Source organism: Anser cygnoides, chromosome 4 (genome assembly GCF_040182565.1).
Source record: "Anser cygnoides isolate HZ-2024a breed goose chromosome 4, Taihu_goose_T2T_genome, whole genome shotgun sequence".
NCBI classification, from domain to species: Eukaryota; Metazoa; Chordata; class Aves; order Anseriformes; family Anatidae; genus Anser; species Anser cygnoides.
This window is the reverse complement of record NC_089876.1, coordinates 10,521,460-10,543,518: the sequence shown is the minus strand read 5'-3', so window position 1 is coordinate 10,543,518 and position 22,059 is coordinate 10,521,460. Positions and strand designations below refer to the sequence as shown.

The 22,059-nt window shown below is 38.1% G+C and overlaps 1 long non-coding RNA gene across 2 annotated transcripts in view; it reads left to right on the top strand.

Moving 5' to 3' along the window:
- LOC125185074 (uncharacterized) overlaps nucleotides 1-15,215 on the top strand; it is an 84,767-nt gene extending 69,552 nt beyond the window's left edge. For both annotated transcript variants that reach the window (XR_010830948.1, XR_010830949.1), the window contains exons 2-3: nucleotides 8,123-8,223; nucleotides 14,372-15,215. This is a non-coding gene — a long non-coding RNA (uncharacterized lncRNA). The remainder of the gene's footprint in view (nucleotides 1-8,122; nucleotides 8,224-14,371) is intronic.
- Nucleotides 15,216-22,059: the final 6,844 nt, after the last annotated feature.

Below are 22,059 nucleotides of genomic sequence, written 5' to 3'. Positions count from 1 at the left end.
CTTCTCTTCTCTTCTCTTCTCTCTCTTCTCTTCTCTTCTCTTCTCTTCTCTTCTCTTCTCTTCTCTTCTCTTCTCTTCTCTTCTCTTCTCTTCTCTTCTCTTCTCTTCTCTTCTCTTCTCTTCTCTTCTCTTCTCTTCTCTTCTCTTCTCTTCTCTTCTCTTCTCTTTTTTTTTTTTCTTTTCAAAATGACTTGTTGCTCTGGGCAAGGAGGCTTTCCTCCATTTTGTTTGTGTAGGACCTCACACAGAATTAGATGCTGGTATATCAATACAATTACCCTGATGAGCACAGCTGTTCTGTTGGTACATTTTTGCCTCCTTTCCTTTCCTTTCCTTTCCTTTCCTTTCCTTTCCTTTCCTTTCCTTTCCTTTCCTTTCCTTTCCTTTCCTTTCCTTTCCTTTCCTTTCCTTTCCTTTCCTTTCCTTTCCTTTTCCTTTCCTTTCCTTTCCTTTCCTTTCCTTTCCTTTCCTTTCCTTTCCTTTCCTTTCCTTTCCTTTCCTTTCCTTTCCTTTCCTTTCCTTTCCTTTCCTTTCCTTTCCTTTCCTTTCCTTCCTTCCCTTCCCTTCCCCCTTCCCTTCCCCCTTCCCTTCCCTTCCCTTCCCTTCCTTCCCTTCCCTTCCCTTCCCTTCCCTTCCCTTCCCTTCCCTTCCCTTCCCTTCCCTTCCTTCCCTTCCCTTCCCTTCCCTTCCCTTCCCTTCCCTTCCCTTCCCTTCCCTTCCCTTCCCTTCCCTTCCCTTCCCTTCCCTTCCCTTCCCTTCCCTTCCCTTCCCTTCCCTTCCCTTCCCTTCCCTTCCCTTCCCTTCCCCCTTCCCTTCCCTTCCCTTCCCTTCCCTTCCCTTCCCTTCCCTTCCTCCCTTCCCTTCCCTTCCCTTCCTTCCCTTCCCTTCCCTTCCCTTCCCTTCCCTTCCCTTCCCTTCCCTTCCCTTCCCTTCCTTCCCTTCCCTTCCCTTCCCTTCCCTTCCCTTCCCTTCCCTTCCCTTCCTTCCCTTCCCTTCCCTTCCCTTCCCTTCCCTTCCCTTCCCTTCCCTTCCCTTCCCTTCCCTTCCCTTCCCTTCCCTTCCCTTCCCTTCCCTTCCCTTCCCTTCCCTTCCCTTCCCTTCCTTCCTTCCCTTCCCTTCCCTTCCCTTCCCTTCCCTTCCCTTCCCTTCCCTTCCCTTCCCTTCCCTTCCCTTCCCTTCCCTTTCCCTTTCCCTTTCCCTTCCCTTTCCCTTCCCTTTCCCTTCCCTTTCCCTTCCCTTTCCCCCTTCCCTTTCCCTTCCCTTTCCCTTCCCTTCCCCTTCCCTTTCCCTTCCCTTCCCTTCCCTTCCCTTCCCTTCCCTTCCCTTCCCTTCCCTTCCCTTCCCTTCCCTTCCTTCCTTCCCTTCCCTTCTTCCCTTCCCTTCCCTTCCTTCCCTTCCCTTCCCTTCCCTTCCCTTCCCTTCCCTTCCCTTCCCTTCCCTTCCCTTCCCTTCCCTTCCCTTCCTTCCTTCCCTTCCCTTCCCTTCCCTTCCCTTCCCTTCCCCCTTCCCCCCTTCCCTTCCTTCCCCTTCCCCTTCCCCTTCCCCTTCCCCTTCCCCTTCCCCTTCCCCTTCCCCTTCCCCTTCCCCTTCCCCTTCCCCTTCCCCTTCCCCTTCCCCTTCCCCTTCCCTTCCCCTTCCCTTCCCCTTCCCTTCCCCTTCCCCTTCCCTTCCCCTTCCCTTCCCCTTCCCTTCCCCTTCCCTTCCCCTTCCCTTCCCCTTCCCTTCCCCTTCCCTTCCCTTCCCTTCCCTTCCCCTTCCCTTCCCTTTCCCTTCCCTTTCCCTTCCCTTTCCCTTCCCTTTCCCTTCCCTTTCCCTTCCCTTTCCCTTCCCTTCCCTTCCCTTCCCTTCCCTTCCCTTCCCTTCCCTTCCCTTCCCTTCCCTTCCTTCCCTTCCCTTCCCTTCCCTTCCCTTCCCTTCCCTTCCCTTCCCTTCCCTTCCCTTCCCTTCCCTTCCCTTTCCCTTTTTTTTTTTTTTGAACTTGTGAATTTTGTTACTGCATTCTGTTTTTCACTAAAGGCAACATTTTGAGAAAGAAAATTATTGTAGAAAATTTTACAAGGGTAATTTTCTAAAGAGACAGGTCTATATTACAAGATGAATTTCCACACATATTTGAGACAGTGCCAAGAACTGCATCAGACTGCATAGGATTACCTTTTGAACCACAATATTTTTGTGTCAGAGATGGTGTTTTCAATAACCCACTGGGAGCCAATTAAGTTTTTTTATATATTCTGGCCTGTTTTAGCAGTGACAGCTCCTGAGTTCAGGTCAGGTCAAGTTTGCCTGAACCATACTGTACTTTTTCTGCACAAGATTCATGCGAGTATTCACAGGCCATCACATTGACCTTTGGTAGCAAACCCCCTCATACAGTTTACAGGCCTTTTCAAAAGTAAGAGAAGTGAAGGTTGTCTGGACATTTTGACTTCTGCTATGCCCTTATTGTTCCTTTTGCAAGACTCTAGCCCTTTGCTTGACCAAATCCTTTGTGACCTGATAGCTCTTTTGCCAGGCACCACCTTTCCTGCTCCAATTAATATCTATGCTAGTGGAGATCTGGTTCATTATATGTAGAAGGCTTGATAAGAGAGCCGTGCACCAGAAAACAAAAGAAGGAGGAATGACCTAAATCTCATCAAAGAAAAAAATGAATCCATTATCCCTTGCTACCTGTTTTTTAGTACCACATCTCAAAAGGTAGAAACATCCTTACAGCTCCCCTTACACAGGCCTGACTCCTCCCGTGTTTTCTGTCTCCTGTCTGGCTGTTGATTTTCAAGGAGGTTGTAAGTGACTTTGAGATCTTTGTCCCCCTCCCATTAGAATTCAGTTGGTGTAAACAGTCTTATGTATAAACTAGGTGAAGAAGTAGTATGTCATAATACATCTCTCATTTCAATTAGTGCATGTAGATTTGTGTCAGGAGGAGAGTAGTCAACCTTTTTGTTTGACTGGAGGCTACCCTAGATAGGAACAGAGCTGTCCCTAAAACAGGGAAGCACTACGTGGAGGTGACACCACTTTTCCTTCATCTTTCACTCCTGTGAGGACCAGAATTGAGAATGGGGGAACCTCCATCATTATGATCAAGTCAGAATTCCTTCTTGCTCATAAGGAGTCCAGAAACAGGCAAAAACACTGTTTCTGATGTAAACAGGGTCATCAGAAAGGCATCCTCTGTTTATAATTTAGAAAACTCTGTGACGTTCTTCTGAAAAGAGGAGCCAATATGGGGAAAACATTTATTTCCCAAGGAAAGTTTTCTGACGGGCATTGAATTCAGAAAACAGCAGCTACTATGAATATAAGCAAAAAGTCTGACTTCTGTGCTGTTTGGATGTCCTCAGTAGCTGAAGACACTTTTTTTTTTTCTTTTTTTCCTGAGTAATTACGTTTTCCCATGGTGTATAATACCAAAATGATACTAGTTTGGCTGAGTCTTAGCCTAAAGAGACTGTGCTGTTTTCAAGTCCTTATACCCAGTACAGTCCTTTGAGGGCTTGATACTGGAAAGTACAGGGCACACACAGTTCACATGACAAGCAATGAGAAGAGCAGGTGTTCAGTCCTAATCAGGACATAATGGATAACAAGGGAGACATTTGGTGCAAGGCCAAGCATATATGGATATTCAGGATTCCTCAAGAAAAATTTCATACTATTGAGGCATTGTTGTATCAAAGTTGACCTAAGCTTTAATTATAATTTGAGGACTATTAATGCAAAAATGAAATGAAAACTCTCATTTCAATTAACTCAAAATTACTTGTTATCCTGGGATGTAATGACTGGCATTTCAATTTCATTAAGAAAATACATTGATTGAGTCAGATGTTAAAAATCATTTTTTTTTTTTTTAAACAAACAAGCTTCCTCACAGTCATATGCAAGGCATTTCTATAATAAAGTAATGATATTTTTATTGTGAAGAATGGTAGTACACTATAATTACTACTAATAAAAACGGGGCACTATCTATTATAGGATTTAATAAAATAATTGCTTGGCAAAATTAATTAACTTTTTCAGATTTTTCAAAAGAGATATATTTTAACATTCCATTTATGGAATATGAAAAATTGGGTTGAGTTTAGGACCATTTACTTTGCCAGCTTTGCCTTTAATTCAAAATATTTTCAAAGAAGGAACTTCAGATACTGGAATTGAAGCTGCGATATGAAATGTGTGGATTATTTCAGAAATAGTCCAGTAAGATATCTCTTAATATGGTAGGCTATTTTCAAAGCTACTCTATATATGAGTTTACATAGCCAGGAATCTTGGTTAGTCATTTTGCAGCAACTGCTGCCTCACCAGTTGCTGTTTTTCTGCTTACTCGTGACTGTGCAGTTCAACACGTCAGGATGCAGCCTGGCGGCTTTAAAGGACTTTAAAGGTTTAGGACTAGCCTGACTGTGATCCTAAGCCATTTTCTGCGTCAAGTGCATCTCAGGAAAAAGACTGTCAGTGGGAAGCTGCGATTTGTGGTTTACATGCATGGTGAGCTGGCCAGCATATTTTATGGAGAACAGTCTGAGCGATCCCATAAGTCCTAGTGCTACCTGGAACCTCTATTTATAGAGTTCCTCTATTTACAGTTCTGAATCTGTTTTTTTTTTTTCCTCTCTCTCTTTTTTTTTCTTTCTTTTTTTTTTTTTTTCTCAGGTGCCCAAAGAGTTTTTCATTGTTTTGTTTGTATACAAGGGTATTTTTGAGTAGGCACATGAAATGTCAGTGAATTGGTAGAGATTGATTGAAGTCCTCAGCAGCTTTCACTGTGATATTTTAATATTCAGAGTTTCAGAGCAACTTCACTCTAAGCATTGTAAATCTGTTCATTCACGGGATGTTTGCATGGGAACTGAATAGGAGATCATTATATTTCTCCAGTCTCAGTACTGCTTGTAATTCCTCCTAATTCTGTTTCTTCTGCAGATGTTACATATTTGCAATTTATTCCTTTTTGATGTGATTATATAAAATCAGGTACAACAACAATTTCAGATTGTCTGCTAAATATTTTGGGCAGCTGAGGAACAGTGCAAATGTTGAGCAAGGAACAGGCTGAAGAAGAAAATTACAGTTATATGGAAGAATGGATGACATTTCAAGGATATTATTTGATATTTTCACTGAAAGTCTGGTATGTGTGTGCTAACAAAATATTCTGGTAACAGAAATGGAAGTTTTATCAATAGACAGAGAATCAAAATACAGTACAGAAAGAACTAGGCAGCTGTGAGAGCTGGCATATTAAAAAACAAATTGCAGGTCATGCTCTGAGGAATTAATCCCACAAAGAAATCAGGTACTTGTAGTTTGCAATAATCGGCATAGAAAAGACCTGCATGTATCTTCAGATGTTATTTCAAGAACAAATAGGTACAAAGCTGCCATAAATAAAAAGAGAAAATTCTTTCAATCTTTGTAGTGTAGTAGCACAGTCAAAATCCCTCATTCTTTAAATCAGAATTTGATACATTTACATAAGGGTTTGGATGACATGTTTCTAGCTCTAGCAGGGCATGTTGCAGACATTGACCCAAGAGTGCTACTAAAATAGCTTCTTGTATACCTCCGCCTCATCTTTCACCATTCCTTGCTAAGGTTAATGGTGTTTATACAATTATCCTGTATTATATTGATGTGTTTCAATCTGCAGTCCCCATACGGTTAAAAACTTCTAATGTTATGTAAAATTGAATCCTCTGGTCAAAAATAGAGATCTGCTGGTTCTGGTTTTTGTAGCGCTGACATAGTCATGCACTGTCTAGGCTGACAAGGTTGAACTATAACAATGGGACTGTGGATTTAAAACAAAATTATAATGGATGTAGCAAACTTAGTTCATGAGCTAAAGGTCACTATTTTAGGGAGCCACTGTATAAATTCACATCGTTACTGACTCATATGCATTCTTTAGTATGGATTACTCATGTTTCTGTTAATGTAATTGGGGGTGGTTTGCAATTGAGACTGTTTGGCTGCTGTCAGCTAGGATAGAGGTGCTTATTAATGTTCCTTTAAGGGTGAGTGGGTGTGTGCACGTTTCAGAAACATCTCAGTCTTGGAATTCAATTCAGTGCTACACATTTAAAGAATCTTGCATTATTTGTTTCAGCTGGACTCTTTCCAGTAATTTTCTCATGCTTCTGTGAACATCCATCAAAATTATCTCAGACAGCTCTAAACAATATATTATAATAAGCACTTGAATATTCAAGATCAACCCTCAAAATTGTTGTAGCATAGCATGTCTTTCATTCTTTTCCAAAGTGTTCACACTAACTGGTGGACATATAATCAAATCCTGAGCACATGGAAAAATAATCTATAGCGTTGTTAGTGAATAATTTTAAGATACTTTCAGGATGACTGATCTCTTCTTTTGTTATTGCTAAAGAAGAGAGTTCAAACAAACAAACAAAAAAAAACACAGAATGTAACACAAAGAGACTGTCATATAAAATTTATCCACATCTATAACAATTGCAGTAGTAAGGATTCCAAACTGAATATTGAGCAACTGTTACTTTCGTTATTGGCTCATTAGCAAGTTGCCGTGGTGTGGTGAAAATGACTTGGTGGTGGTGGTGGGATATTCATTAATTTAGTGTCTGGCCTAAGACTTTTTTATTTTGGTTTGTTTTATTATTAATTATTATTATTATTATTATTACTAGTGCTGAAGTCACTGCATGTGACAGATTCATTCTGCATGTGTGGAACATGCAGGGTGAGCCGCGGGACTTGTCAGAGCCCCTTGCAGTACATATTTCCACTTGCATGAAAATATAGATCAGTCAGTGATCAACAGATGTGTGAGAATTTTGTGAGTCCTGGCAGATGGTGAGCACACATAAAGGATTAAAGCTTATGATAAGGAATGTGTTGTATCCCACAGCAATCTGTATCATAATGATTCTGTTAAATCATCTAACAGCCACATATTTTGTTTGACCTAAATTTGCATTTACAGTCATCAAAACCTCAGAGGAAATGATTTTAAACTAAGATGAAATATCCACATTCATGTTTTAATACTAAAGTTAAATTCAAAACTTTGGCATGTAGATGACTGTACTGACATATTCCTTTTTTTTCATTGCTTTACTTCATACAATAAAGCTAAAATAGTCTGTTTATACAAAAAAATAAATAAATTGGGGGGCTTAGTGTTCAGCCTAAATACAACAGTTATCCTGAATTTGTGTTTTTGAGAAAGATACAAACTTTAGAAATAATCAGGCAAGAAAGAGAAAGCCTGAAGTTAATAGATAATGTTTAGCTACTTACTGTCAGAGAGAATTATTAGGATAATAATCTGGTGTCCTCAGAGGGCGGGTTGAACAACCTTTCCTTGTACTTGCAATATATTCAGACCCATTAAATAAGCAAACAAACAAACAAAAAACAAGCATAAAACTAGTGTACAACAGCATCTGACTAATGGAGAGCATACAAGCAATTACTGAACAGAAAGCTGGAATGAGACTTAGTCTGAAAATATTTGTTTTGAATATTAGTATTACAGCAATATTTCATCAGTATTTCATTATTAGTATTTTACTAGTATTTTTTTTTTTGACAAAATGTGTTGTCAGAAAAGACTGCAAAACTATACCCATAGTGTTGGTTTTTTTTCCTTAAAATAAATCACAGAAAAATGGTACAAAACTATATTGTCCTTCTTGTACATTAAGGTGGCTCTAACACCAGGGCCAAATCCTTTTCTGAGCATTTAACTTCAGCAGAAAGTAAAAATTTGGAAAATCTGCTTCCATTTCCATCTTTAGAACTGAGACCAAGACCTGATCAATTGTTCTATTTAGTTTTGTATTAACTTTACACCTTCTGCAAACTCGATCCATTGATGATGGAGTGACGAAGCCTTTTCAAAATCCTGTGTCGAGCTACTTTCCAGTACAATATAATTTTAATTTGTTATGTATATTTTGGGCTCTGTGGAGCTGTTAGAATTTGTCTTCGTCTACCCGGTGAAGACAACCCATAATTTCTTTACTCCAAAATAGATCTTGACTTCTCATGACATTTTGCACATGGGAACATCTCCCTACTATTACTGTCTGATATTTAAATAGTATGCATTTTCTCACAGGAAGGGCTTGCTGGGAACGTCGAAACTTTCCGAACATGCACGACTTTCTCTTCTCAACGTTCAAGTCCACCCACTCATCGAGTGGGAGCCTCATAACACAGGTAATTGGAGCGTCAAGCGCTGCAGAACTGGGAGGAGGAAGGTTTGGGTGAAGATACTGGTGCGGACCAATGCCTTTGAATCTAACACGCTCGTGAAGAGCAGGAGGTCTTACATCTTGGTCACAGTACTCCTGAATGGTCAAATTTCCCTCATATCAGTTATATAGATTTGGACTGTATCTGAACTGGATGTTCAAATGTTTGTATTATCTTTTCTTGCTGGGGGAAGGAAAGAGGTGGTTAACTGAATAGTAAGGTGAAAAAAAAACTACTTTTGTATAATAAATCTATATAAATTATGTTTCAAGTAGACAACATTTGTTTGCTATAAACTGACTCAGTTTCTGTGGAAGTGTGCTCATTTTTGTTTGTTTCAATTTAGTGAGAGAAGAACAATCCTCACAATCTCTGTTTCTCATCTCTCGCAATGTTTATTAACATTCATAAACAACAAATTGGAATATTTAATTTATTACTCCTAGCAGCAAAGAAGCTGTAGGACTTCACCATGATGCCAACTTCACTTAGATGCGTCTTTATCATTCAAAATATATTTGATAATCTAATATGAATAGTTGAAATACTAGACAGAGAAGCAGATCTTTGGGAGCTTGTGTTTATATCAACTCCAGATCCTGCTATGAGAGCCATGCATAAATATGTCTAAATATATTGCAAAATAATGTAATCCTTAAAGCATTCTTTTGGAAGTGGAAAAAAAAATAGAACAAGAGGAGGCAAGATTTTTAGTTTTTACAGTATCAGTTTAAATGTATTGGATTTGATCTGGAGTAAATCCTGGCTGTATTTTGTGTTGGTTTTTGCTTTTACCACAGAGGCAATGATTACTGAACATACAGAAGATTCAAAATGTCTTTTTATTACATGTGGTCATTCAGTTTGTAGTTTTAAAGATGACAATATCCAGAATGTGCAAAGAGTCATTCTGAGGACTGCTATCTAATAATCTGAGAGGGATACCACCATAGCCACATACACTTTTATTAAAGATGGTCTCAATCTATAATGAGTTAGCGAGAACTTTTGTGTACAGTATTCTTTCAGCTTTCTCTTTGCAAGATACTTATACCTCATATGTTAATAATAGGTGTACTATTTTCTAGAATAAGCTCAGGCTATGGAAGTTCAACTTTCAATACAGTATTGAATGTTATATATACTTCAGTGGTTTACAACTCTTTGAGACCCCTTTGTGGACAAGAAATATCACTATAAGACTCTGGGGCCAAAAACCTATTGCACTTTCTTACCTACCAAGGCCCCTGCAAGTTTTTGCCTCCCAAAATTTTAAGCAGACCTGAAAAAGGGCAGTGAGTGAAGTCTCTCTTTACCCTGGGGCCAGTTCTGTCCTCCTTTTGAGAGCCTCCTTGTTAATGCAGTTGGTTCTCCAGCTGCAATGGCAGCTGTTTGTGCTAACGTGTTTCTGAGTCATAAAACAGTGCCTGAAAAAGCAATTTCCTTATTCCTTTTCCTTTAAGAGAAAGCTTAGGAAATAAAGTAAAATGGCAAGCATGAAAGTTGCTTATGTCACTTGAATTTATCCTGAACTGTGGATACAGTGTGATATTGGATGGAGTTGCATGATTGTGCATTTTCTCCATGCAGTGCTGATCCCATCAGATACACAAGGTAGACTAACAGAACAGGGATCACTGCAACTTCCAGGTTTACAAATATTTAGTCTGAAACCTGAGTGAGTCTACTTTGACAGAAAGGGATTAATTGGTATGTGCTTTTTACTGTTTTTGAAAGCCTGTTACCTGCCTTCATTTAAGTGAGGCAGAGACCTTATTGAGCACAGTTAAAAATCAGAAAGAGTGCTAGTAGTCTATGTGACCAAGTCTGACTGGTTTCAACAAAGACTATCAACCAGGTGCTATCTGTAGAGATATGGTCAAGCAGGATGTGAGGAATGAGCCCTGGTTAGGTCTGAAAGTGATTTTTTTACAGCTGCCTGTGCTATTAGAGATGCTGAAAGATAAAAGAATAGTCTTCAAAAGTGTGCCACGTTTTCTGAATACAAGAATGAAAGGTATGGTACTAATTTTATCTTAGCTCCTGTTTTGCTGATTTTTGGCATTTTTTACTGATATTCTGACAGTTTTTTTTACTGATATTCTGACTTTTTTTTTTTTTTTTACTGATATTCTCTGCCTTGATTAACCTTCTGAAAGTGAAATTAAAGAAGTATGTAGTTGCGAGGGGTCTATACCTTCTGATGGTCCCAGCTGTAGCTACTGCTATTTACCTAAGCAAACTGAGCAGTTTTATGGTCAGAGTAGTTCCAGCCAAACATCTCCATTGTTGTGGGTGATGTTTTACATGTATTGCTGCACAACAGCATGTTCATTACAACCTGAATCACCCAAAGGGAGCATTTACAATGGCATTCTCATGCAAGTCATTTTTCATTACTGCAAACTATATATACTACCCCATATATCAACTAGAATTAATTACACAGGCTTAGTATGGTATGATTAGGAGCCAGATGCGGGAATATTTTATATTAACTTTGACAAGTTTTCTGAGAGCAGTCCTATGAAAAACAAAATGTGAACATGAATGTGGTACTACATCTATCATGTAAAAATTTTTCAATAGAAAATCATCTTTTTAACATCTTATTTACATTAATACTTCAGATGTGACTCCAAAAAATTCCTGGCATTATTGCTTGCCTCAGCAATGAAACACTGCTATGTAAACTGCTTAATATACAATTTGGGGATTTAATTGCTTACAATAATCTATGAAGTTACAACTAAATGTTTGTTTAATATGCTAATTTTAAGACTGACAAATGTATCTGACTGATTTTAATTACATATTTCTGTTATGTTTATGTTTCTTAAAAATAAAGAAATAGCATAATATCCTTAGTTGCTAAGTGCATGGGTAAAATTAACTAATTTATTATTTACCCAGAGACAGCCTCTCAATGTTTAATGTGAATATATCACTAGTTAGAAGTTATTTTTTTATAGGCTTCTATGCTACAGCCAGCCATCACACTGTTTGAGTGATATGTTATCGCCAGAGGCAACATCAGCATGGAAAGAAAGGTGTTCTGCCTGCATAACACTCATCTGGAGTGGCATTACTCAATACCTTGCAAAAGGTGTGGGATGCCAGAGAGTTTGAAAAGACGTTCTCACAGCACCTTGCGGTAATGGAGCAGGAAGGAGTGAAATGAGTTTGTTGAATCCTATATTCGCAAATGTGGGTGGAATTCTCTGAATAATTTTGGCTGAAATGAAGCCTTTGTTCAATTTCCTTCCTTGCCTAGGGGAAGTGAACCTATACCCCAAGTGGTACTTCTTTATTCAGAAGGCTACCACTTCTTCTGGGGTAGGGTTCACTTGTCCCCTCTTTTGCAGGATATAATGACACATTGGTTTATCTGAAGAAGAATGGGATGGGAGAGACTCAACAGCCCAGAGATTATGGCACTCATCTGGGAAAAATTTAGCTGACTTTTCTCTAAAACAGCCAGAAAATGGAGTCGAACCTATGGCTGCTATTTAGTCACCCATCCTAAGAACCAAAGCAAGTCAGGTGACATCCACTCTGGTAGTTGGAGGTCACCATGAAAGTATAACAGCATAACAGCAGAAAATAGGTTGGTCATTTCATCTAAAATCATTTCATTAATTTATCAGAGAAGGATCTGATTCTGCAGTTCAATAGGAGATAACATTATCTGAAAAAAATCCTTAGTATGCCACAGTTTGCTTCAAATACTTTATTATTAATAATTTGTGCACAGATCTCCAAAAAAAAATCATTATTTTGAACCCTGTCTCAGAGAGAACAAGTGCAACAGTGAGTGTTGCAGGATTCGTTCAACGAATCTGAGCCATCAATTTGTAGTGAACAATATGTGAAAGAAAAAAAATCATTAAAAATATGTGGACCAACATATTACGGCCCTTATGCATCCTGAAAATTTCTTGCTTTATCACACAGAACATCATAAAATTAAATTGGTTGTCCAGATGCTCAGATCATGCCTATTTGAAAAGAAATAATATTATCTAGATTTCCATACTACGTAGATTGAAACCAAATGAATTTTATGGGTTATGATACAATGTTAGATAAACATTCTGGGATGAATGTAATTAGATTGTTTTTCCCCAAAAACCTAATTGAATGACATTAATGCTTCTTGCAAAATCTTACTTCAAAAAGTATTTTTATGTACTCATTCAACTGTACAATTTACCACCTAAATGCTGTAACTATCTCTTGAGTTTTATACAGTGGCTTTCATACTGTTGCAGACTCTGCAAGCTCAAAGATAATGAGTCATATCATACTCTTCCTTACAAAGAGTAATAATTGCGCCACAGGCTTAAAAATCATGGCATGTAATTATGCATTTGCATGGGTGGAAATTACCTCCTGTTTTTTGAAGCTTTCTAGGGAAGTTACTGGACTCTAAGTAATGTATGCAAGAGAAGTGAAGGATCAAAATCCAAATACAAACATGCATCCATAAAATGCCCTCCCTTTTTGCTCATGAGAGGATTTAATCTGTGCATGGCACAGAATATAGGAGACCAGCCAACTTCTGTCTGTCACTTCTGTCAATGCTGTCTGTGCTCATATTTTCTCATATTTTTCTTCAGGTATATGTTCTTTTAAATTCTTCATCTAAAGGCAGTACCAGGAACTGATGGGGTGTGTGTCATGGGAACACAGAGAAGTTAGTGATGTGAAAAGTGAGAACATTTCCAAGTACTAGTCCTCCTAGGCTGCAGTCCTGGGATCTGCAATTTACATTTTTAGCATCTCTTCTCAAGCCATCTTGCTACAGCATGTGAAACAATATATCATTTGCTAACATTTGTGAGGTATTTGTGGATGGTTTGTCTGAAATGTCCTGGAACCTCTCACAGAAATCAGAGATATTTGTTTTCCTGGCTCTGCTAGTGCTAAATTACAAGCACTTAAAAACTGAACACAATTATTGCAAGACTGATGGCCTGAATATACTAGCTGTTACTGCATTGAAGCAATCAATTGGCTCTCTAGGATTCTGCTCTGACTTTAGATTACAATAAGAGCCTGAGCCAGTAGAAGTTCCCTCATACTGTGGTTATTTTTTCTAGGGCTAAATGGGTAAAGAATAATCTTTTGTTATATTAAAGGTTTATAAATAGATGCAGGTCCATTGATTTAAATGGCATTTTGTCCACTCACTGGCCCAGAGCTTGCCCTGAGATATAATCTAGTTTGGCATAGCAGTGAGAGGCCTGGTGGAATACACAACTGTCACTGTCTGGATGAAGCAGGTAAATCCGTCAATTTCACCAGCAGATCCTTGCTCAGCCATGCCGGTTTCCAGCCTTCCCTGCTTGCTTTCTTATGCATGGGGATGGAGGGCCCTTGCACTCTAAGAAAAGAGTTCTTAAAGAGTTTCCAGCTCTGATCACTTCCTCTGTCCCTAAGGACAGTGTCCCAGGGGAACTCATTCGCTAGGTCCTTATATGGATGGAAATTGACTCTTCTAAAGTTCAGGGTCCTGACTTTGCTCTTTGCCAGGCCCATATTCCTTGAGATCACAGTACAGTGATCAACTGTAGAGTATAACTCTACAGTAGCATGGCTGCTGCAGCCCAGACTGCCTCCAGTCTTACACTCTTTAATGAGTTCATCCACATTGGTTAGCACCAGGTCCAGTAATGCTTCACTTTCACTGATATTGCAGTCAGATTTTCTGACTTTATCTATCTATCTATCTATCTATTTATTAATTTATTTTGCTTGGGAAGTGTATCTGAAGCTGCATGAACCCAGGGATTTGTTACATGCTGCTGGGAAATAATATTTTGTCACTTTCATCCCTCAAGTTTATTGTAAATCTGTGTGCATGTGGGCTTAGATGTCTCCTGGGTTTCCCCTTACCCAACCTGATGTCTTCATCTCACTGTGAAGAAGATAAAAAGCTTACCCTCTTCTCTACAACACTCCTTTCTGCAGGGATTGACTTAGGGCTTCCTAAACCTCTTTTATGAAATATAAAGGATATTTGGCACTTACCACCTACTTAATTGTCATCTTCCCAAATCAGGCTGAAAAGTCTGTGTTTAATTTACAGACATTTTTGGTTTTTCATCAGGTACAGAGATATGAAGCTTTTGATAGAGAACATGCACTGCTGGTGGCAAAGTGATGGACTGGACTGGACTAAGATCCTGCACTAAGGATTCCTCCCTGCCATTCTCAGAAATAATTTGAAGTTATCAGCACAGCCTCTGCTTACCGAGCAACAGGAAGACTTCATTTTTTACTTCTGTGATCTCCTTCATAAGTTTGTTTATTTGTTTGTTTTAATAATAAAATAATGCATACAAAATCTAGAATCTTGGTGCTGTCAAATGTAGTGTTGAAATTGATTGATTTTACTCAACTGAAGGTTTTCAGCCCAACCTTTTAACATGTAGCACTCAGTCTGTTCACATCACTGATGTGTAGTCTTCCTGGGGTTCCAAAATATCCAGCAAAATTTGTAATAGCAGTGCAGACGCCTGAATGGTTAATTTAAATCTGCAGAAAACAAATTTGCTTTTCTCAGTTGCTTTTTGAAAATGTTTCAGACCACATATTGAAAACTAGTTGTCAATGTTATCTCCCATGCCTGTTGGGTTTTAGTGTGCAATGGTCAAATTATGCAATTTGAAAAAGACAGGCAAAACATAACTGGAAGCTTCTCTCCTTTTCCAAGAAAAAAAAAAAAATATATATATATATCCTTAAAACATTTCATACTCTTTCCTCTGATCAAATTAGAAATGAAAGTTTATTTCCTGTTTCTTCAACTGTAATGAGATGGTAAATACTCTCAATGAATGAAAAATAGAAAATATTAATATGAAATATTCCACTCTAACAACAGAGAAGAAAATCATATAAAGGTGATAAAAGAAATGCAAATCAAGAGCCTTCTGTTTGCTAATCGTGAAAATGAAAATCTTCATTTTGTCTAATCACAGTGATGCAGTATTATATTAATAAGTTAATAATAAAACGGAGCTGAAACCCAGGCATTTGCATCATAAATCTTAATTATAGTCATAAGAAAATTAATATTTCAGTAATAGTGTTTTGCTTCGTGACCTCAGAGCCATTCATTAACAAAGTAGGAGGCTTGTAGTTTTCAGCCATATGTCAGGGTGAGAAGTCAATGCTAAATTCATAAACAAGAATTTAATATGGCACATTTTTCTGCAGGTATTATAGCGTTGGTTTTACTGACGAGACTACTGAATGGAAATTTAATTGTGGCATTAAAACCTCATGTTTAACAAAGTGACCAAGGTGATAAAGATGTTCATAGATTTGTTTGTAAAGTTGGTGTAGATAACTCAATCCTGACAAAGTGAGAAATAAAAAGAAGCATTCAACAGTTTGGATCAAAAACAGAGGTAAGTAATAATGGAAAGATTTAAATGTAGAAGGTCTGGAAAGGCAAAAAATCAACCTCCAAATTTACTAATGTACAGGGAAAACTACATATCTAAAGCAACTGAAACAGCTAGTTAGTACTGCTCTAGACCCATCGTGGAAATGCATGATTGTATTAGAGCTTCTTTTCTCCTTCCTCTGCACATTTCTTTTATCTTGTGTGAAATTACTGAGGTGTAGACTGGCTTTGGTGTGTGCATTGTCCAGATGACTTTGCACTGGAACTCAATTCCTACTTATTCCATTTGATGCTTTTATAGTATAATTAATAATTTCAGAAGACCGAAAGGAAAAATGTTTTGTATGTGAAATACCCTCAAGCAAAAAAACCCAAACACTGCAAATTCTAATTAATTAAGCCTCACACCCCCAAAAGAAGCAGGCAAATATCACAGACACTGTTTTCCAACTGAATGAACTAAGGAATAGAGCAATTATTACAGGTTTCTGCCTTTACAGCTGCTAATAGCCCTATTTATCCTGCCACACTTCAGTATTACAGCAAATCCTCCAATCCTCTCAGCGTTTGCAGGACTTAGTACATCAGAGATCATACAGGAAATTTGTGAATGCAGGAGGCCCAGCTCACCAAAATGCATTCAAGTGTTGAGCCCACTTAGCCCTAGTGTTACACCATCTGAGTTGCTTTCAGTTTTAGACAATTTTAGTGTTTGCATTAGTAGGAAAACAAGGAAATCTCATGTTGTAAATACAGACCCTGCTGCATAAACTTCAATTTACTTTATCATAAACTTGAAGCTAGAAGAGCTATGAAGAGCTATCTAGAAGAGCTATCTATGAAGAGCTAGCTAGAAGAGCTAGAAGAGCTATGAAAAACAAATATTTTGAATATTTAAATCAGTTGCAAGTTTATTATAAAGAGAAGGATGTGTTGGCTTTAGTAGATGGGTTGGCTTTAGTAGATGGGTTGTTATGTTGCACCAAGGTAATAGTACAGGATCTGTGTTTGTGTTCCCCTCTGAAGTGTGTGGGAAATGTTTAATGCATCAGCAATGCACAGAAATGAAAGCACCCCTCTATTTAAGCACATGAGTTGAGCCTTGCTCTCATGGTAGCTTTCGCATTGACTGCAGAAAGAAAATGCTCAGGCTTCAAAGACTGGAACCTGGTACAGAGAGGCAGGAGTTTGTCTTGATTTGTGTTATGTTGCAAAGGCCACTGCAATGGATCAATCTGCAAGTGTGTGCCCTTGTCAGTAGGTAAAAGATGAATTTTCAAGTTCAACGCACTCTTCTATCGGGAGCTGATGCTAAGCTAATACTATCTGCTAGAAGTAGGTAGTACTAAGATATAAACATTAATTAGATATGCAAGGTCTGGGCAGAGAAATCCTGCCTGAAAGAATACATAGTAGAAATCTGATATCAACAAGATTCACCTGGAGAGGAATAGGTTCAAAAGTAGTCAATACTATTTCTGTGTAGCCCTGGGAACGATCAGTTTGCTTTTGCTGGTGGTATATCAATGAATGCAGACAGTAGTGAGACAGCTGGTCAAAAATGAGACAATTTTGATGAACATTTTCTTAAATTGCTTTTTTGATTGTTGAAACGTTTTGGGGGGGTTAGTGGAGGGTGTTTTTTGTCCCACATTGTTTTGTTCCATGAAAGACTAAATGAGTTTCATTTTCTGGATTTGTGGATCCCCTGATGTCTTATGGCTTCAGATGTTCTGTTTTCCTCTAAAAGAGAGATGGTACTTGATTGCCTGGTTTCCTTGGGACTATTTAGAATATTACTGACTGTGTATCGTATAATGATACGCAAGTGTAAGGCAAAATGTCTCGTAAAGTACATGTGCTTTACATTCATATATGTAGGAAAGGCTTCTATTTGGTGGTATCAGAAATGCTCAACTGTAAAAGAAAAAGGTGGCTGAAAGACCAAATTTTATGCAACATGGTGGTTTGTAGCTTCACAGCAAAAAGGCTGTTGGAACACAGATCAGCCTGGAAGAGTACCTAGCTCCCAGCACTGGAGTTAACAGCAAATCCATTTCTAACACCTGTCATCCAGTTCACTGTGTCACAGAAATTTCTCTCTCTTTCACTGTCTTCAGCAGATTTAATTCAAATTTTCACCACTCTTAAAGGGAAAGATCACTACAGAAACATTCGTGTTTTAGTAGTTCAATACACTTAGCCAGTAGGATTGTTTCCCTTGATGATCTCTCTGCTTGTCTTTCTACTTCTCTCACCCCTTCCAATATACAAAGACTGTAAGGAATATAGCAAACTTTTTAACTCTTAGCTTCCATGTAGAATACTAGAGATTGGACAGCATAATAAAAAAGGAATAGCAGGAATCACAAAAACATGTCCCCGAACCAGAAACCCTAAATTAAATTTGTCAACTTACCTAAGGACTAAAAGCTATCTCTGAATTCTGCCCTGCAACTTAAAAATTGAATTAACCACTTCCATCATGATGTTTTTGTAGCACTAAAGCCAATCCAACTTCATAAAAAGAAAGTCACAATCAATACAAAAGTGCAATTCTTAGAGTTTGGATAAGTATGTTACCAAGTTGGTGGAAATAATGAGAAATTACAGTCTCTAAATTCTTTGAAAGCAGGGCCAGCATCCTTCAGTGAGGCCTGAAAGCTTCACTTGATTTCATTAGGACATAAACATAAGCAGTATTATCCTTCCTAAGGGTGCTTTCAGGGCCTTTTAATGTTTGAGCATACGGACAAGTGCGGTTTAAGCTAAGGTGCCCTTAATATCTTCTATCTCTTGAAGTCAAATAATACAACTGTATCATCTCACCCACCACTTAGGTTTTAAGGGTGACATTAAAAATGACTAGAACCACAGGAGACAAAATGCCTGATATCTTCCAGACTTCCCCCAAAAGACCAAATATTTTGAATTACTTGAAGATTTCAGGTAGGATCTGAGCCAAACCATCTCACTCATTGTTAGAGCTATGGGATGATAGGAATTAGATAGTAAAGGAAATCCATTAGCTGATAGAAAGGGAAGTCTAATTTGGAATTACACTCTGGCTTTCCTAAGAGTTTGGTCTTTCAGAGATGTTAAAAGCATCACACAGTACACATACCTAGTACGTTTGAACACTGAGAGGACCTCATTAATCATCCTGGGTGGTTTAAACACTCGATCTCTTGCTGACCCAATCCCATCTCTTTTCGCTTATCATTCACAAAAACCTATCATTTGGTATCTGACTTCAGGTTTTTTTTCTGAAAGTGACTGATAGGTTTTCAGCCTTGTGGTGTAAAACCTGTCAGTTTCAATCCCAAATGTGCTTAAGACCATGTGAATAATTTTCCAAGCCTTAGTATCAGAATGAATTTCTTTGAGTGAGAGTAGTATAGATGAGATTCTGGTTTAATGCCTATCATTAGGGACCCAAACCTTAGCTACACAGCAGTGAGAGAAGCCTGACCATGCAGAAAGATATAATCAGGCTAAGACCTAAAGTAGAAATCGTATAGTAGTAGATGAGAGAATTACAGAGGGGGTGAAAGAATGATGAGAAAACATATGAAAGAATATTCACTAGGTACCTTGTGATCAAACCACTGTTTCCTTTCATCTCTGCTGCTCACTTCCAGCAGCACTCACTTGTAAGGGTTGAAGTAATCTCATTTTGTTTCTTTGTGGCAGTTTCTGAGACAAAGATGCTCTTTATGCATTATTTCTTTCTTCCTTTCTTTCTGCTACATCAGTGCCACACAAGTTTGGATTTCTCCTTCTTGCACATGCTTGCATTCTTATATCCTTAATAGAAAGCATTTAGTGCCATCTTGTCATACAGAAGACACTGCTTGTTTGTCTGACTCTGCTGTTTTTCCTTCAAACTGTCATCTTGGTTAACAACTGTGAAGGCTTAAGTGAAACTAGCTCTTAGCAGTGTCCTGCCATTGTATGTTTGACATAAAAGGTCACAAGAAAGACATGTGAAAAGCACTTATATTTTTGTTTCCAAAATCCATTGATTTGATTTCTAACCTTTTTTCTAAGCAATGGGTATAAATCATCTTTTACATACATAGTTCAAGGCAGTCATATCCTCCTTGTCAGAAAGACTAGCCATATCTCTTCTTTGGAAAGCTTTAAAAATACTGGACAAACTTATCCCAAAACTAGATGTATTTCTCAAGCTGCCTTTCCAGGAAGCTCTCTACTCAGCTTCCATACTGATCCCAGGTATCCTCCCCTTGGCCATGAAGGTTTCCACTTCAGTAGTAAGTTTCAAATTGAGAGCTAGTATGCAGACTGGAGAAAAATAATAAATATATAGGTTTATTCTCATGAAAGCTTGAAAGTTATTAAACAGAGCCCTTTTGCATATGGGCACCCTCATTCAGCTGCACCTCAAAATCTAAGTTATGCTTTTTTCCACATTTCAGAGTATTTATATCTATGAGATGTTCAATAGAAGGTAAACCGATAACTTTCCAATCTAATAGAGAGGACAGAGAAATTAGAATCTGAATTTTACAAATTATATCATCAAGTGGCTGTGGGGTCAATCATTACAAATCTCCACAGAAGATCAAAAGAAAAAAAATCTTCACAATATTTCCTTACCTTCATCTTCATTATGTGTATGTGCCTTTATCTTGGTTTCATTGCTATTTAATGTAAATTTATTTTAATTAGTATTGGAAGCATTATTTTGTTTGTCTGTAAGTAACAACCTAGAAGAAATAAAGTCTTCTACAAAGCCATCTATGCTAGGAAAAAAAAAAAAACTTACACTTTTTGAACGTTTCAATAGGCTTAGCGGTAGAATCTCCCTTAATAAGAGCATTTAGATCAGGTTTTTAATCACAAATGATTCATGGTGATACCTATTTTGAGGCTGAGAAATGGACAAGGTGTGTTCTTTAAGATCCCTTCCTTACCTTAGATGACTTAAAAGATTGCTCCTCATACTGAAACCTCCCTGAGGGCAGCCAGTTTAATTTCTGTGCACTCAACACTTAAAACAACTAGTTTAAAGTTTCAATTTTTATATTTTTAACTTTTCTCATGAAACGTCCCAAGACTTCTATGAAGAGGAGGTTCTTGACTGCTTTTATTTTTTTATTTATTTATTCCATGAAGAACACCATTCTCACTGATCACATACAGGGTAAGGGAGAATGCAGAGGCAAGGTTCTGATTGAAAGACTCTAAAGCAGATGTTATGCCACTAACATCTGCCCTCAGCCAGGATTAAATGATATATGCATAGGTTTCTACAGACAGTAAAGGCTGTTATGATAGTCTAGCCTGACTCCACTGCATAACACAGAGGAAAGACCTTCACCAATCATTTCTGCATCAAGACTGTAACACTAAGCTATAATCACTCTATTAAAAAAAGCACTGTAACTTGACTGGAAGATCTGTCACATTCCTTAATAAGTTGCCCCAACTATTAGCTACCCTCACTTAAAGTTTTCTATGCCTACATTCTATTTGAACATATCAAGCTTCATCCTCTAAATTTTGAAACACTCTGTTCTGCATTAAACAGTCATAATCCTTCCACAATTAGATTGATCACTTGATTGTGATCTTCATCTTTTAACCTTTTGAATTGACTAAATAGACTGTTTTCTGTTATGTCTTCATGATAAAGACAATTTTTCAGAACTCATATAATTCTTGTAACACTTCTCTAGCTCTTTTCAGTTTCTCTTCTCTTTGAACTCCTGACCCTGGAAAAGATAATGGTCTCATTTGATGTCACCATTCCAAGAAAATGTCAATCACTACATTTGCAACAGAGGACCAGTTGGTAAAAGCACTAGTATGCTTAAATAATGAAACCTAATGGCATGGACAAACATTGCACTAAATATTTAAGCCAAAAAGGCAATTACCAGAACTTAGAGAAGCCTTTCTTCATTACTGCACCCCTCTGGTAATGTCTGACAGCCTATAAATAACCATACGCTAAGCAAATTGAGTATGGTTAAGTGTTAGAAACAGCTGATGTGATTAAACCCATGTATTCATTCTGCTGACATCCAGTATTCCCCATACCCAGGAAAATGAATAATGAGTGTGGTGCTCTGTAGTTGTGCATTGGCCATGCTAGACCACATACCATGTAAATGCATGATTGTTTGAACCTTAAGGCAGAGTTCATAAAATAGAGCCTGGATTCTTACATTAACTGGCAAAATATGCAATTTAGCTTATTCATGAGGGTCCTATGTTTCAAGATGTGATGACATATTCTCCTGTGCTTACAGAAGGATGTGTAATGCTAACAATGACTAAGATTTCTTTAGATGTTCCATCTGTGTTCCACATCCTCTTGTAGGTTATGAAGCCTGAAACTAACCAGAGAGATCTCA